The sequence below is a fragment of the Mixophyes fleayi genome, chromosome 1 (assembly GCF_038048845.1).
Source record: "Mixophyes fleayi isolate aMixFle1 chromosome 1, aMixFle1.hap1, whole genome shotgun sequence".
Classification (NCBI taxonomy): domain Eukaryota; kingdom Metazoa; phylum Chordata; class Amphibia; order Anura; family Limnodynastidae; genus Mixophyes; species Mixophyes fleayi.
In genome coordinates this window covers 383301063-383319170 of record NC_134402.1, presented here as the reverse complement: position 1 = coordinate 383319170, position 18108 = coordinate 383301063, and positions in this window count along the sequence as shown.

Genomic DNA, 18108 nt, shown 5'->3' with positions numbered 1-18108 from the left:
CAGACCTGGGAGGAGCACCTGATACATTTGAATAGTGTGTGAGGCAGGTCTGATTATCAAGCCAGAGAAGTGCCAACCTGGCATGCGTGAAGTGCAGTACTTGGGGGGGCATGTAGGTACCTTCCACCCAGAGCCTGGCAAGGTAGAGGCAATCACAGAGTGGCCGACCCCTTACCACAAAAAAACAGGTAATATCTGTCTTAGGATTGTGAGAATGCATTTACAGCTCTGAAATCTGCTCTGGCCCAGTCCCCTGTGCTACAAGCCCCAGAATTTAAACAGAGGTTTATAGTACAGACCGATGCGTCTAACTATGGACTAGGTGCTGTCCTTAGACAGGTAACAGTGCAGGAGGAGGAGCACCCAAAACTACTCCGCCGAGAGGTGGCTTATGCGACCATTGAACGAGAGTGCCTAGCCATTATATGGGCACTGCAAAAGCTACAGCCCTACATGTATTTATTGGATTTCACCATTATTACAGACCATAATCCCTGAAACTGGCTGAATATAGTTTCTGGGGATAATGGAAAGCTTTTAAGATGGAGTTTAATTTTACAGCAATATAACTTCACCATTCGGCACTGTAAGGGCGCAGAGCACGGAAACGCAAATGGCCTTTCGCGCCAAGGGGCAGAAGTGGTGAATGGGCAGGAAAGACAGTAACAAGTCCCAGTTCTCCATGCCCTATATCACGAACGCCCAGCCTGTCCCAGATACAGCAATCTGAACAGCTGGTCGTGATTGGAGTCGCCTTAGTCACTTAGCAATAAGTACACCTTTTCTGCCACCACAAAGGTTTTATTCTGGTGTCCTTACATTCACCAGAGCCACTTATTAATGTCTCACACTTAAATCACATACTTATGTAGCATGAGCCTCCCTGGGCTTCGTAAGTTCACAAAGTATCACGGAGAATACATTAGATTAAATTTATTTAATCTTAAAAATGTTTCCAAGGCTTATTTACAAAAATTAATAACAAGACATACAATATGTTTCACAAATGAGTTTCAGAAAATAGGAAATGAAATCAAAGTCACTACTTACTAGTTAACACCTGATATGTGAGGGAACACAGTTAAGAAGGATGGGACATTTTAGTCTTGATAGACCCCCTCATGAAATGCACAATGTAATGTCTAAAGCAGAAGATTTTAAACCCTTCTTACAGGCTCTTCACCCCCACCTTAGGAATTACACTTTCAATTAAGTCAGATTGATTCCCAAAATGACACACAGCTTTCCAAAGTAAATTATCTATCACTAAGATAAATGTTTGGTCACCTCAGAGAATCTTTCACCTCTGCTCGTTCTGCTTAAGTGGTTTGCAACTTAGGTCTTCAAACTCCTCCAAGATCCTATCTCTCCTTTGTCTAGCTATTTTCAACTCATGTCATCTAGCAAAGCATGTGTTGAGATTACATTACAAGGTTGCATACAATATACATTATCATACATGAATTCAACAGAAAATAACAGTATATACTATATAGTATATACTACATAGCCGTCACAGCTTCCCCTAAACCTAGGGTGTAGCGACTATGTAGTATATCTAATGACTGATTGTTATGAATCTGAACAACAGTCCCAACAATTGTCCCAGCTGCAAGAAAAACTATGTGATCTGGAAAATAGTAGCTGCATAAATAGCTTTTGGTTCATAGGCATTCCGCAATCGGTTAAAGGCCCTCACCTATTTTCCTTTCTCAGCCAAGAAATAAGTCGCCCAAAATCTTCATAACGAAATGATAGCTCCACACACAGAATGAGCCAATCGCTTGAGACCGACTAAGGAGAGTGATATTACCAGGCCTCGCCCTGTCTTAGGATTTTTTTCTTGTCCCTGAAATCTACGTATCTGTCTAATAGCTTTCAGACATCTGAAATATTTGGTGATCAATGAAAACAGAATACTGATTTTCTAGGATTATTCCGCTATACAAAGAATTTACACCTGTTTGCAAATTACTTGCTGCTAATAAGACACTTTGCACTTCTGTAACCTGCCAAACTCATATTGATCGAAAATGGCTGAACTAGTATTTTTGATGACCCAGCTGTGGCAAAACGTCACCTTCAAGCATTCACTCTGGCTAGGCATCTCCTCGCACCCCACCTTGATTAATTGTATAGCCCTTCCTAAGTTATTGATCAGGAGACCATGAGTAGTAGTAATTATGTTGACTAATCAATATATCTTGATAATTTAACGTGAACGTTCTCTCTATACCCACAATACATCCTGGTTATATGTTTTTTATCTCTGGTTTTACCCTCCGGAGATCATTTGCTATTTGATTTGGTTAGGAAAATGTTAGAAAATGGTTGAGGTTTAATAATTGCATCACACTGTGTTTTGTATATATTTCATAATGTTCCTAAATGTCCTATCCCTATTGTATCACTTGTGGAAACGTGTCCCTTAGTTTTCACTCCCATTATTTAATGTTGCCCGTTGAGGCGATTCTAAGTGATCTCTTCTCAAACATTGTCCGTCTTATATACTACCCACTAGTGGAGACAGGTTAGCCATGCAGTCCACGTGTCATGACCTTTCCCTCCCAATGCCTCCACAAACTTTTACTTTAGTGTCATGGAATGTTGATGGTCTGAATATCCCCATCAAATGTAAGAAAGTCATTGCCCACCTTAAAAAGATCTTATACTGACGTGGCCTTTTTACAGGAGACACATTAGAGGGACGCAGACGGTCTCGCCTTGTGAGTTGGCTGCATAGGGGACTGTATTGCAGCCCCATATGTCACAAACTCTAGAGGGATTTCAATAGTAATTGCTAGACGCTTTCAATATACTATTTTGAACACAGTTGCGGACCCTGATGGACACTACTTGATCGTCCAACTGCAGATCAATGACACAAATTTTACTCTCTTAAATATCTATGCCCCTAATGTGGCACAACAAGATTTTTTGGTCCCTTGTCTAGCTGGCCTTGCAACGTGATACCCCTAACCTGATAATTGCAGTTGACTTTAACTCTGTTGTAAATCTGAAACTTGATAGGTTTAGCACTCCTCTCCATACTAGACCAACTAACTCTGACTGTTTCTTTGGACTGGTGGATAGGTGTGGTGGATCTGTGGCGCTTACATGAACCCGACTGACAGAACATGCTCTTATTACTCTAGCGTCCACGACTCTCTTCATGGATAGACTATATTCTCGTGGCTAATTCCTTGATGCCCTTGGTTTGCACGGTGGACATAGCTGACATTATTTCGGACCATGCTATGATCTCTCTTTCTCTCTGTTACTACACTCAGGACGGAAAACTTGACACTAGGGATTCCTTCACATCTGCATAGTTCTAAGCATTTCCGTCAGTATTTGAGACCTAAATGGGATGAATACCTTGATGACAACATTGACCACTGGGATGACACCATACTCTTCTGGGAAACCTCGAAAGCGATCATTCTTGGCCTTATCATAACATATGTCTTTTAACCATAATAAAAAGACGAGGGAAACTTATGAGGCCCTTCATAAAGCATCTTCAGAGACTTATGCCTGTCATGCCTCTACCAAATCAGAAGCGACTCTCGCTGCCCACAGAGAAGCACACCAACTGCTGGAAAGCTTCCTGACTTCCTAAGCCAAATTACAAATTGAATATGCAAATAATACATTTTTTAGATGGGGCAACAATGTTGGCAAACTTTTATCTAATTTAACCAAACCCCAGAAATATACCGGCCATATAGTTCTTAAATCACCGTCCTCCACCAGACTCCTCACTGACTCAAAGATTCTTGCAGATTTTCAGGATATTACTCCAAACTATACAGTGGGGCCCACCTAACTACCACTTGATATTTAAGCACTTAACAGAAGTAAAGTTATCCTCATTGACATTGGACGAAAGAGCAGCTCTGCAAGTGATATTACACCACAAGATGTGGCCTTCGCAATCAAAAATCTGAAGCTCCATAAGGCCCCGGGCCTGCGAGGAAATCTAGTTCCGTGAACTTTGACAATTAGTTTGCCACCTGTATCGCCTGAATCCTCATGCCTCCATGCACCTTCCCTTGCTTCACAACTCAGACTTTCAGGACTGCATGAATTCTTATCCATTCAATGCCTTTACTCACTTGGCTGTCACCAAAATACGACTATTGATCGGCACATTGCTTCTGGGTCTGTCCTCCAATTAAACATTTCTGGACCCAGATTTTCCATAACACATTTGGTGAACTAGTTCCCTTGTCCCTGGAGTGGGCAGTTTTTTGGACATTACCAACAAACTGCAAGGTGAGCAGGGGCTGTAGAAAACTATTGCTCGCTATTTTGACTGCGGCCTGAAAAAGTGTGCTCCACATCTGGGCCCTGAACACTCCCAACTATATTCTCGCCCTTTAGAGAGAATCTTTATCACATGTTCCGCATGGATTGGATTGAGACCTCCTTACAGAAGGACTCCAGGGTAAAACATTTTCTTGACACTTGAGAAAGCCTGATAGAAACCTTTCCAGACTTCTGTATATTAGGAGTTCAAGAAAGGAGATCCATCATATGGCATGGTGTGAGTTGCGGATATATGCTAATAATCCCCTAGTTGCACTATCACTACCCGATGATATTTTCACACCTGGGTGTCCTCTGCCCATGCCTCTCCTGGTGATGCTTGCTGTGTATTTGAGCTGCCTGATTTTGACAGCTGGCTGCTCCCGACGTTTGGGTGATTTGTTGATTATGTACAAGTTGAACAACCTTTTCTTTGTATCAAATGTTTCTATGTTTTCGACTGTCATGGTTATATTTTGTTGCATTTTCTACCTCCCAATAAAAAAAATAAGCACACAGCAGGATGCCACACCCCTTGGTGCCATGCCAGCTACCCAAATGTTGGGAGGTATGCATACACCATTCAAAACATTCTTTTTTTCATGATAGTTGGTTTCCCTGTAAAGATCTTGTATTTGTCTGATATGTACATTTTATGGCTCACTAGCAGTTCTACTAGAGAGGAGTGACAGAGAAGGGGGAATACTCTGCAGAAAACTGGTATCTCCCCTGGCCAAAATTGTAATTGTAGTCAAAGTAGTAAGCAGGTGCTCTGTAAAAATGAAATGCAATCAATGCTGCAGGTTTTATCCATCATGCTGTCCTGTTAATCGGTTCTCTTTAAAGGGCAATGAGAACGCAAAAACCAGACTAAATGCAATTATAGAGCCTTTCAGTAAAGATGACCTTTTCCATTCCTTATTTCTCTGTCAAATGTTACATTAATTCCTGTAGTGTTTCCATATGACGCACAGTTCCAAAGACTGGTCAGATCTGCAGTCTCTCCACTAATACATGCACTACAGTATTTTTAACATTTTAAAATCTGGCATAATAATGAAATGTAACAGTTTGATAAGCAGGTTGTAGAAGCCTCATGCAGTGCCTTATTTTTATTTATATTTTTATTTGATTTTATTGAATGCCTAATCATTATGACGGGGGCATTTTACCACTTTATGGCAGGCTTTGTGCAGTACCTATGTATACTGTTCAGCCCTACGGCGGTCATAGCGAAAAGTTGTAGTCCATTCTTATTTGCACACCAGAGAACAAAAACAGCATTATAGTCTGCTATAACAATGTCTTTGAGTTCTAACTGAAACCAATCAAGGGACCGTAGATCCATTGATCAACCCCGTTTATAGTTTTGATTAAACACATTTAAATGCTGAACATAAAATGAACAAGCTCTTAGGATTTTATTATAGCCCCATAACAAAAGTTCATTTTTAATTCACTGGAATGGAATCATAAATTTGACCTCGTTATCATTACCTTAACCCTCTTCTAAATATATTTGTGGATTTACTGTGTGTGAAAAAGGAAATGGATATTATATGGTACCAGGGTTCTTCTAAATAGACAAGTAACCTGCAATCAGGAGCAACTATAAAAATGTATTTTAGGTACAGTAGACAGTAAGGACAGCCTAACCATATCAACGGAAAAATAAAATTATGAAAAAACTTTTTTTTGTACAATTTCCATTTCTAATCCTGAATGAGATTTCATATTCGACATACATCTGGCACACATCCTGCAGTGTCTGGTCTAGTACATCAGAGTGAAACTACAGTCAGGGCCAAAAGTTTTGAGAATGACACAAATATTATTTTTCACAGAGTCTGCTGCCTCAGTTTTTATGATGGCAATTTGCATATACTCCAGAATGTCATGAAGAGTGATCAGATGAATTGCAATTAATTTCAATGTCCCTCTTTGCCATGGCAACAACATTTCCACTACATTTCAGGCCTGCCACAAAAGGACCAGCTGACATCAGGTCCGTGATTCTCTCGTTAACACAGGTGAGAGAATTGACGAGGACAGGGCTGGAGATCACTCTGTCATGCTGATTGAGTTAGAATAACAGACTGGAAGCTTTAAAAGGAGGATGGTGCTTGAAATCATTGTTCTTCCTCTGTTAACCATGGTTACCTGCAAGGAAACACGTGCAGTCATCATTGCTTTGCAGAAAAAGGGCTTCACAAGCAAGGATATTGCTGCTAGTAAGATTGCACCTAAATCAACTATGTATAGGATAATCAAAAACTTCAAGGAGAGAGGTTCAATAGTTGTGAAAAAGGCTTCAGGGCGCCCGAGAAGGTGCAGCAAGTACCTGGACCGTTTCCTAAAGTTGATTCAGCTGTGGGATCGGGGCACCACCAGTTCAGAGCTTGTTTAGGAATGGCAGCATGCAAGTGTGATGAGTGCATCTGCATGTACAGTGAGGCGAAGACTTTTGGAAGATGGCTTACTGTCAAGAAGGCCAGGAAAGAAACAACTACTCCAGGTAAAATATCAAGGACAGACTGATATTCTACAAAAGATACAGGGATTGAACTGCTGAGGACTGGGGTAAAGTCATTTTCTCTGATGAATCCCCTTTTAGATTGTTTAGAGCATCTGGAAAAACGCTTGTCCAGAGAAGGAAAGGTGAGTGCTACCATCAGTCCTGTGTCATGCCAACAGTAAAGCATCCTGAGACCATTCATGTGTGGGGTTGCTTCTCAGCCAAGGGAGTGGGCTCACTCACAATTTTGCTTAAGAACACAGCCATGAATAAAGAATGGTATCAAAACATTCTTTTAAGAACAACCCCAACCATCCAAGAACAGTTTGGTGACGAACAATGCTTTTTCCAGCATGATGGAGCACCTTGCCATAAGTGGCCCAGGGATCAAAACATTGAAATGTTGGGTTCATGGCCAGACCTTAATCCCATTGAGAACTTTGTGGTCAATCCTCCAGAGGCGGGTGGACAAAAAACCCTCCACAAATTCTGACAAACTCCAAGCATTGATTAGGCAAGAATGGGCGGCCATCAGTCAGTATGTGGCCCGGTAGTTGATTGACAGCATGCCAGGGCGAACTGCAGAAGTTTTCAAAAAGAAGGGTCAACATTGCAAATATTGACTCTTTGCATAAACTTAATGTAATTGTCAATAAAAGCCTTTGACAAAAAAATGCTTGTAATTTTACTTCAGTATACCATAGCAACATCTGACAAAAAGATCTAAAAACACTGAAGCAGCTGACTTTGTTAAAACCAATACTTGTGTCATTCTCAAAACCTTTGGCCATGATTGTACACCCATAGTCAACACCACACGTGTCTTGAGATCCATTCCTTGCTGACTCCGGGACTATGCAGAGTTGATTTATGTGTTGTTGAGGACAACTGCACCATGCGCTCAGTATGCCTGCCTTTATGACTCCGGTTCTAAATCTCGTACCTTGGAAACTAGCCAGCCATTCATTCAAGCCTTGAGTTGCCCATGTTCCAGATTAATCATCTCTGTCCTGCCTGTGTCTGGTTACTCAAGTTATTTGTACTTTTCTGTCATAAAACATTGTTCACTACAATAAATTCTACTTAATCTCTTTCTGTTCTTCATATTCATTATAGTACAGATGGACAACTTCTTATAACATGACTGTGCTCTGTCTTCAGCTTCATCAAAATGAGTTTTATTAAAGAAGTAGAGAAGGTTGACTACCAGTTGTTTTGTTGTCTGAAAAAATGTCTCTAATAAAGGCTTCAATTTAATTTTTCTTAGATGGAATTACATTTGCTTTTATTTTTTCGGTTCAGTTCCACTTCAGGAATATACACACAGTCAATAAGACTAAGGCATTAGTACAAAGGTTAAGACATACTTGCCTAGTCTCCCAAAATGTCTGGGAGACTCAGAAATTTTGGGTAGTTCTACTGAACCCTCAGGAAATCAGGCCACTGTCCCGCTTTCAGGACAGTGGCCTTAGTGACGAGCCCAAATCACGCCACCCACCACAGATGTCATACAGCCTCCACTCCTGGATCTCCCAGAGAGGAATTAGAAAAAGTAGGCAAGTATGTGTTAAGAGGTGCTGTATGGACGGCTTGTTTAAGGGCATAGTAGATAAAATATTTTCTCTGGCCCGATGAGCTTTTTTCCCCCGATCCAATAGTTTTCTGCAAATTGGCTAATTTTAACTCTCGCTCCATACAGGTCACCTGTTAGGTTGTTGCCCTCTGATGTTTTTTGTAGACCTCAGCTTTCCTGCAAAACAGTCAATAAATCCCCCTGTTGTACCATGCCCTGCACTGCATTCACTGGAATGCAGTGATAGTGGACCAGGTAGTGATCAATTGATCATTGAGTACACCTTTGGCTACACTCAAGAGACTCTGAATAGACAGAGTATTGGGTACTTTGCATTCAGGATCTGTACAGCAACCAGAAAGTATAGATACTCCTCAGAACTATAGTGTTGACCTACAGTGGTGATTGCACTTGCAGTCGTGGTTAATGTAGGACACTTCATTGACCACAATGCATTCACGAACAGTGAGCACAAGTAAATGGTGCAGGCAGTGTCCATAAGACGGGTGCTCCTAGCCCCAATTTAAAATGCTACTGGGTATCGGGTAATTGGAACCGGTGGGTTTAATTCCCATACATCTTTACATACTTTTACTAGTGTTAAAAATATCTAAAAGTTTGTGAACTAATGTATTTTGATGCTAGTGGGTAAGACTAAAGGTGTCTAAGGGGCACATTTATCAACCACTGCATATTTATTTAAAAAATCTCCACAGGAACAGCCGTTCTGGAAAACGGCTGTTCCTGTGAAGTATAGCACTTACCTTTACACTGCTCTTCACTTGCAGTCCTGATTGCGATCTGGTTTCTTGCTTTGAATCCCTGTGCGCATGCACCGATCGAAAAATTGGGCATGCGCGCAGAGAACCCTACTGTGCAGTGTGAAGAGCGAACAGTTGTCATGTGACAGGGAGGGAATCACATGATCCCTCTACACATGCGCTGTCCAGCTCTGCTCTTCAGAGCAGAGCTGGACAGAAATGAAAAGTAAAGAAAAGTCCAATTACGAAGATGGAACATTAGCCTAAAAAGTTTCCGAAAAAATCTCTTTATCGGAACTTGTTAGTTTGCGATAGGGAGCAGTCCCCATACTATCTGATGGTGACTGCTTAGAAAAACGTTACAGAATGCAAAGCAGCAGATATTGACGATATCTGCTGCGATGCAACAATCATAAATTTCAAGGATACTCCAAAGTGCGCCAGAATCACGGTAAGTGTCCTTTAATAAGAGTACACTGTTTGGTAAATAGGCCCCTAAAGGTCTTGGAGCTTTTCATCTTGACATTACCAAGTCAGCCACATGATGTCCTCAGTGTTCAAGAAACCAGGTTGGCAACAATTACAATCAAAATCTTGTGGGAAAAAAAAACTATATTTTCTACCTAAAAGTTTAATTCTAGTTCTTGAAAAATGCATTGTATGAAATCTAATATATAATGGTTGTGTGTTTGTCAGTAAAGTGAATATCCAGGGAAAGATTGCATTCACTTCTACTGGGGATATTGTATAAAAGTGGAGTAGGCTCAAAGTTGAGTGAAATATGATCACATATAAAAATAGAGTAAGCTTTTCATCCTATATCAAAGACATTGGTTTAATATATAGCACTGACATATTACACAGCACTGTACATAGAGAGGGTCATGACATGACAGACAAATTACATGCACTATCCTAAAACAGAAGGTAAAGATGGCCGCTCACAAATGAGCTTACAGTACAATTGATGAGGTATGAGGAAAACATGATGCAGAAAGTGTCAGAAGTATCAGCATAACAATTAGGGGAGAAAGCAGCTATCATCCTCCAATAGAAACCTTTATAGCAGTCAATGGCGACTCTTCAGCTGCTGATGGTATATATGTCTAATGATTTATAAGTTGTGCCTTTTTCTAGAAGGAAGTATTAAAATGACAATGATGTTAAAACCAACTTCTAAATAAAAACATGGAGTAAAAAATTTTTTAAATGTAAAATATAGATTTAGTGGTAGTTTATATAAAGTTGTTTTTTTGTTTTTTTTGTTTTTTTTAAGTCTGTGCCCAACTTGAAATAAATACAAATTCTTCCATTTCCCTTCCATCCCATGCTCTCCCGCCTTGGCACATCCATTCATCAAACACTACATCCTCCTGCCCCCTCACCTACTTTCCTGCTGGACGGTCCTAGTCCGGGATAAAAAAAATAATTGTGGTCCAGAAATTCCCTCTCCCCCGTATACATTGTGCCCCTCTAAAGAGGTGGATTACTTTTTTTTTGTAGATTATTAATTGACAACATCTTAAACGCAGTTTGACTCCATTTGTGCACTAAACTATAATTTAATTTTACACTCCTCTGTTCTCCTGTGACTAGTATCTTCTTACTATTATAATCCATCTTTGCAGTGTGAGAATATGGCAAAAGAAGCTATTGGTGATAAAAATGTTTCTTTTGGCTGCTTTTCTAGAAGAACATATCATTCTATAAAGTCAACCAAATGCACCAACTGGTTGGTAACATAGTGCAGAAAGGATAAGCCGTATTAGTTCGATGTCGTTCTACCCTGCCCGGCATCCTGTTTGAGAGCCGGAGACTCAATGTACAGGTGGAGGGGTGGGCAACATTGCATTACCACCTCCACTTACCTCAAAGCCCAAGGCTGAGCACCTACTTTAGCTTTGAAACTGCTGCCCATCTTTGTATTAGTAATGCTCTATAGATAACGCTCAAGAGTTTGTCTAGTGAAATCGAACTCATACGTTATCAGTTTTTACACCATTTTTCTACACCTGAGCAAATCTTGTAAATAAGTTTTGTAGATTTCTTTAGAAAAGTTTGTCATATTGTTCTTGCAACGTTTTCCTGGCTTTGATATTTCTTCTTTGTGGAACGTTTGCCTAAAGAGTTAAGAAGAACAGCAACAAAATGGGCTGCCAACGAAACAGTCATTCTAACATTTGCAATATTTTAAAAGGTCATATATTAAAAACATGTTCAATTTATAAGGAAGAAAATGAATATGTGGTAAGGCCACACGGACTAGGACCAAGAATGCAACATTGTAGGGGTACTAGGTTGTGCCTGGTTTTATTATCTGTATGCCTGCAAGCATAAGACTTGCTTCTAATAATTAGTAGGATACCTTTAAATTTTCCTACAGCTGGGATATGGTGGTGGCCAGACACATGGAGCTCTGCAGCATTATTGTAGCGGTAACAGGTAGAGAGCATGTAAAACTCCAGGGGGTAAATGTACCAAGCTGCAATTTTGCATTTTCAGCGATTATTTTTATTTTATTTTTTTCCCCCTGCCGATTTTTTTTAACCATCGATTTGATGTAAAATCGCCAGAGGAGTGTTTGTTTCAAAATCGCCAGAGGAGTGTTTGTTTCAAAATCGCCATTCTCAAAATCTCTACAAGTCACAGTACCAACACTCTAGCTCTAGAAATCACCAAATATATGAAGCTGTGATTTTACAACCTCGTCTGAGTTTGAATTCAAAATCGCCCGATACAACACGTTGCTTTCTATAGGCGAGATTGACAAACACATCACTGTTACACTGCAGGGTAATGTTATTATATAACTGGAGGCAAAATAGGAGTTTAAATAAACCATGTTTTTGGTTGTAGAGGGGAAAAAATGATTGATTAGGAATATTCTTACAGGGGACAATTTATTTTTAGAATAAAGTAGTGGCCCAAATTTAATTTTAAATTATATGTAAGTGTAAGTGGGGTAATATTAATCATTTTATGATATGGGAACACTTTATATTTCCAGATGAGGTCACCATTTAAAGTATAGATTTGTGGCACTACAAGTGCTCATGTGCATGCTGACACTTGTTGTGCCACAAGTCTGTACTTTTTATAGTGTCCCCATCAGAAAATTTTAAGTGTTACCATATAAAAATATAAATATTGCCCCACTGTTGATGAAATAGTCAGCCACTATAATTATTTTTTTTTTTAAAAAAAAACTTACATATAATTTAAAATTAAATTTGGGCCAGTAATTTATTCCTAAAATAAATTGTACTCAGTAAGAAGAAAATTAATAATCATTTTTGCCCCTCTTCTGCAAAAAAACATGCTTTATGTAAACCTCCATTGTGCCTCCTGTTATATTATCATTGACCAGATAGCTGAAACTACATGCTTTTATTTCTGTTCAATCTCAAGCAAGTTTCAGTTTCTGTTGAAACTCGGGCGAGCTTGTGTTTAATTTCCGGGGGGGTTTGACTACAACGTAAGTGTTTTAAAATTGACACAAATCGCCAGAGTTTTGATTCTGGAAAGTCAAAATCCCTACTTAATACATATGGCGATTTTGTACTTCACCGGTGATCTCTCTAGATTTGCGTTGATTTAAAATTGCCCAAAAAAATTGCATCGTGATACATTTACCCCCAGGCCTATGCAGGGGTGTAGGTACCTGGGGGGGGGGGGGGGGCAGTTGCTTCCTCGTGATTTCTGTTGGGTAGGCAATGACTGTGTTTCGCCCCTCATGAACTTCTACACAAAGCCTTCATGCTACTTTCTGAAGTCATTGCATCTGTTCTAAACTCGTGATACTTTTTAAATGATTGTCTTAGTTCTTTAATATTGATTGCCTTAGTCTAGATTTAATGCAGATTGATTTGTTTATGTAAAAAAACTCTTAATTGTTTAGTTCATAAACATTTAATAAATAATCTGAATTGATGATGAGCAACTGTTCACTTTACTTTTACCTTGAATTTCGTGCGGTGCCTCCAGTAACAAACATGAACTATAGCAATTTAAATTTATAGCACATACCATAACCAGTGAGGCAGTGACTATTATTATCGTAGATTTGTAAGCCACTGCAATGCTCTGCAGCGCTGTACAGGAGGGAAAACGGTATATACATAAAACAGGGACATAAAAGGTAGACAAAAAAAAATGCAGACATGAAAACAAAGCGTATAAAGGACCCTGCTCATCAGAGAGCTTACATTCTAAAGGGAAGAGTGCACAGCTGAAATAAGAGGAGAAAATGTTGCTCAGAGTGGAGATTGAAATAGTTGTGAGGGTGCATTAGTGTGAATAGTGTTATCGAAGATGGGTTTTCAAAGATCATCTAAAGATTTGAAGGCTGTGGAAAAGTCTGATTGAGCATGGTAGGGAATTCCGTCAGTGGTGAGCAGCACGGGAGAAGTCTTGTAGGTGGGAGTGCGAGGTGGTTACCAGAGATGAGACAAGTCAAAGGTCAGAGATAGATCTTAGTGGGTGGGAGAGAGAGTATTTTGATATGTGAGTTTAGATGTAATGCAAGGGTAGTGTTGTTGAGGGCTTTGTAGGTAAAGGGGAGTAATTTGAATTTGATTCTGGAGGACACAGGGAGCCAGTGTAGGGATTTGCAAAGTGGTGCAGCAGATGTGGAGCGATGAGAGAGGAAGATCAGTCTGGAAGTGTGTGTGTAGGTAGAGACATATAGACAGAGAGCTAGATACATACATTTTTTTTTTTAAATACTCTCAATCAAATGAAATTAGGCTGTCAATGAAATCTGAATAAAAACTACGTTAATGTGTATGAAAAATTTTAATTTTTAAGATGAACAATTGAATTTATCTATCTAACAGCTATTGTACTTATTGAATATTAATAATAATATTTAATAATGTATAAATACATTTTTGGTCTACTCCTTAAACTCTGACAAAAATTAACATAGGATTGGGAGTCTTTGTATATCTACAGACATTTACAACTGTTGACCAAACGGAAATAAAAGGGGCTCCAAGTCCTATAGTAGCCTTTTGCGCCCCCCCCCCCCCCACCCAATGAAAATTTTCGTTCCTACGCCCCTGGGCCTAAGTAAAGGTTTGTTTCATAAAATAAATAACTTCAGGATTTTCGATTGTACAACAATCAGTTATGTCACCATGTCAATAAAATAACCATATTGTGCTGCGGACTGCTCACACTAGTGCTTGTGTGGCGTGCACTGAAACACCATTTTATTTTTACACGGTATATTATATGAAATATAACTTATTACTCTTGTGTGCAAGAATCTTCTAATTCTCTATATTGCCCTTGTACCTCCCAACGACTACTATTAGAGGTAGTAATCCAATATATATTTGTGTAAAAATTCTATAATATGCTATACATGTGTAATGCATGTAGCATTACGTGTAGGCCCCGGTGACGGCAGATGTCGCCAGGGGGAGATGTCGAGTACAGTGAGTCAGTGCCTCACATCGGGAAAGGCTATCTGTGACACATGGGTCACGTCATTGATGGGAGCATCCAATATCATGTTGGGGACCAGAGTCCGAGACTCTAGTTTCCGTGTTTGGAGAGAGACAGCCATTTTGGCAATGCCCCGGGCTCCCCTGGCTTTTGGGACCTGGGTTCACGGCAGATATGTCTTGAGGAAAGAGCGCCCATTCAGAGAGCACCGTTTTAAGATGGTGCTCTCTGACTGGCCCCTGCAGTCAGCGGAGTGTTGTCAGACATTGAGAGGCTGAAAGTCTGTAGTGGAAGAATCCTTGATAGCTAGGATGTCTAATTGCTGAAAATAATCTGTAAGTGTACCCTAAAAGTTATCAGTTTCAGTAAAGGGATGAAGCAAGGACCCTGGATATTGGGGAATCAGTCTGCAAAGCCATAGTAGGAATGCCCCCTTGGAAAGTACCCTCATACCGTGAGGGGACTGCTACATGAAGGCAGTGTGGCTATAGTTGTAGATGAGGGTCCCTGATGTAGAATATGGAGTGCAAAAGAAGAGGATAAGAACCTCTGGTCGATGCCTACCATCTGTGTACATGATCAGCTCTGACTGATGTGGTATAACAACTGCACCCATGAAACCGGTTATGTGAACTGCCACAACTGTTTTATTGCTGCTAACTGTATGCTGGATGAGTTATCAGAATATATCTATATGCAAAAAGATTTAAAAAAATCTGCTTATGTGTTGGAGGTGAAGACAGCGTTTAATAAAGTTTTTGTTTTGATTCGAGATGACCTAGTGCATAATATTTACATTTGCACTGCACTGCAACTAGTGGTGACTACACTGCCACAGTGATTACATCCTTTAGTATGTAGGGGACCCCCTGGTTGTTAATGCCACACCCATGCCAAAGCAGGAGTAGAAGTGAAGGGAAAAACAAGTGGGATACTGCACAACAACAGGACACCCCAAATAAGTGGTCGCATAACTGAGGTGTTTTACAAATATGTTCCATATTTTAGCTAAATATACCTACAACACACTTTTTCTTACATGGCCTCTTAATGTCAACTGTGCATTCCCATGGGTGGCACCATCAATGGAGCCGGGCTGTCACAGAAAAACTAAAGTATCCCATGAAGGAGCAGGACGTAAATGAGTTGATCCCTACTCCCAGGATCGTCCGTACACTGTGTTAAAGGGGACTGCTGTGTGCTGAATGCAAATCACTTCCTCATTTAGTGGTAAGGAAAATGCTATGTATCGTTATGGCATCAAGTTATGTCCAGATTAACACCAAATCCAATAATGTTAGTTTGTAGAGGAATACACTCCACTCACCGTTGTTGCCATCCAAAAGTAATTTAAAGAAAAAAAAGCAAACTTGGTGTATGAATTTTGTTTCATATTGAGAGGTGAGTTTGACACCATGATATTTCTGCGTCAGTATGACAGGAACCTCACATTACTACTTTGTGCTACTGAGGGACCTTGCTCCTTCCACTATCTAAGTCTCTCTCTTCTTTGGGTTCATTGCCATCCTCATATTATGACACTGCCCCTTTCACATGTCTTCAGTAACCTAATTACATGATTAGACAGGTCACAGCCAATCACAAGATCAGCACGCTCATTCTTTGCTGCTGTGAGCATTCCTGTGATCTGATTGGCTAATAGGTTACACATGCATATCTCCCAGCATTTAGACTCCCAATACTGGGACACAATAAGACCCTCAATCAGCCTAAACTTCACCCCAATCTGACCAGAAATGCCAAAATTTGTATGAAACTCTGCCTGCTTTGTGCAAGCCAAATCCATTTGAGTTATGCAAATCTGGACTATCCGACAAATCAAGACAGTTGTGAGGTATGTACATAGACGTGCTGGAGATAACCGGGGAATAGAATACAGTGGTCAGAACTGGACAAACACACCTTAAAAGTAAAAAAAATTAGAACAATAAACTAATTCCTGCTCCTTGCAGTTGATGATTACAGCTATAGCCGCAGGTCATGGCTCAGGGTGCTGCACTCAGGAGAACTAGAACATTGTATTTTGGTGTAAATATTGGGGTTGCCACTAATTAGGAATTATTTTACCCCTTTATCCCATTACTTGCCCGTATAAGACCCCAAAGTAAACAATATATTCTAATATGCTGCTAAAGAAGGCCTTATCTGAAATAAAACAAAACAATCTAAAATTTGACCAAATTCAAGTAGTGCAAAGTAGAATACTGAAATTAAATTGTCCATTCTATTAATTAAGCCTCATACAGCCAAAAGTTCTACTTAAGAGAATAGAAAGCATACTTGCAAATAAAGCGGAGTCATCTAATTAAGTGCCCAGAAAGAGAATAATATTTGAGGTTTTGTTACTTGTTGCACTTGTGAATTGATGATTTTGTTGTTGGAGGTCTCTGGGGTTAGGATGTGGAGAAAACAAAATACTTTACCATTAGTTGTAATGCTGTGCACATTTGTATGGCTTCTTATTTCTATCATCAACAGTATGAAACATGCTTTAGAAAAATCAAGCAAATCACATGGGAAATGAAGAGGATTCTTCACTCGACATAGAAATATCCTCTGCAAAATGAAATCTGGTGAGAAACTAATTAGTTTCTACTTTTTGAGAACAGGAAATTATTATTGTCCTCTCAACTGTGTTTGGATGAACTTTATTCATATCAAAAGCTCGACTGGTTAGTGTTTCAATATAAAATTGTATTCTGTTTCACTTGTTAGAAGAAAACACATTCCTAGGGGAGTAGAGCGAGCTAGTGTACAAGTCATAGAGTTAAATGATAAAGTGGTAGAATTTGTACATATGGGACTGGAAGCAAGAAAATATCCAATTATAACTCTGCTGGGGAATAGATATGTGAACATTCTGTATAACCCATTATTCTTTCACATACACTTCTGGCCTGTTTTGAAACCTCCAGTGATGAACATACACTGTAGAGCAGTGAAGCCTAAGCCATTGTCGACAATGCTTTTGACTCGGTTGAACAGGAATCTATTTTCTTCTTCTACTACCATTATAAATATAAACATACAGTTGTATTATCTTTTTTTTATGCAGTTTAAGGTAAAGTAATATATATTTCACAACGCACATGATCTCTAATTTACTAAAGTTAGATCCAATATGTACTAGATGGACAAAAGTATGTGGATGCTTGACCATTTACACTAACAGGGACTGTAATGACATTGTATTCAAATACATACACTTTAATATGGAGTTGGTCCTCCTTTTGCAGTGATAACAGCTTCCACTCAAGATGTTGGAGTGTTTCTGTGGGAATTTGTGCACATTCATTCAGTAGAGCATTTATGAGGTCAGGCACTGATGTTGGACATCCCAAAGATGTTTGATGGATTTGAGGTCAGGGCTCTGTGCGGGCCAGTCAAGTTCTTCCACACCGAACTCATCAATCCATGTCTTTGTAGTCCTTGCTTTGTGCACTGGGGCACAGCCATGTTGGAATAGACAAGGGCTT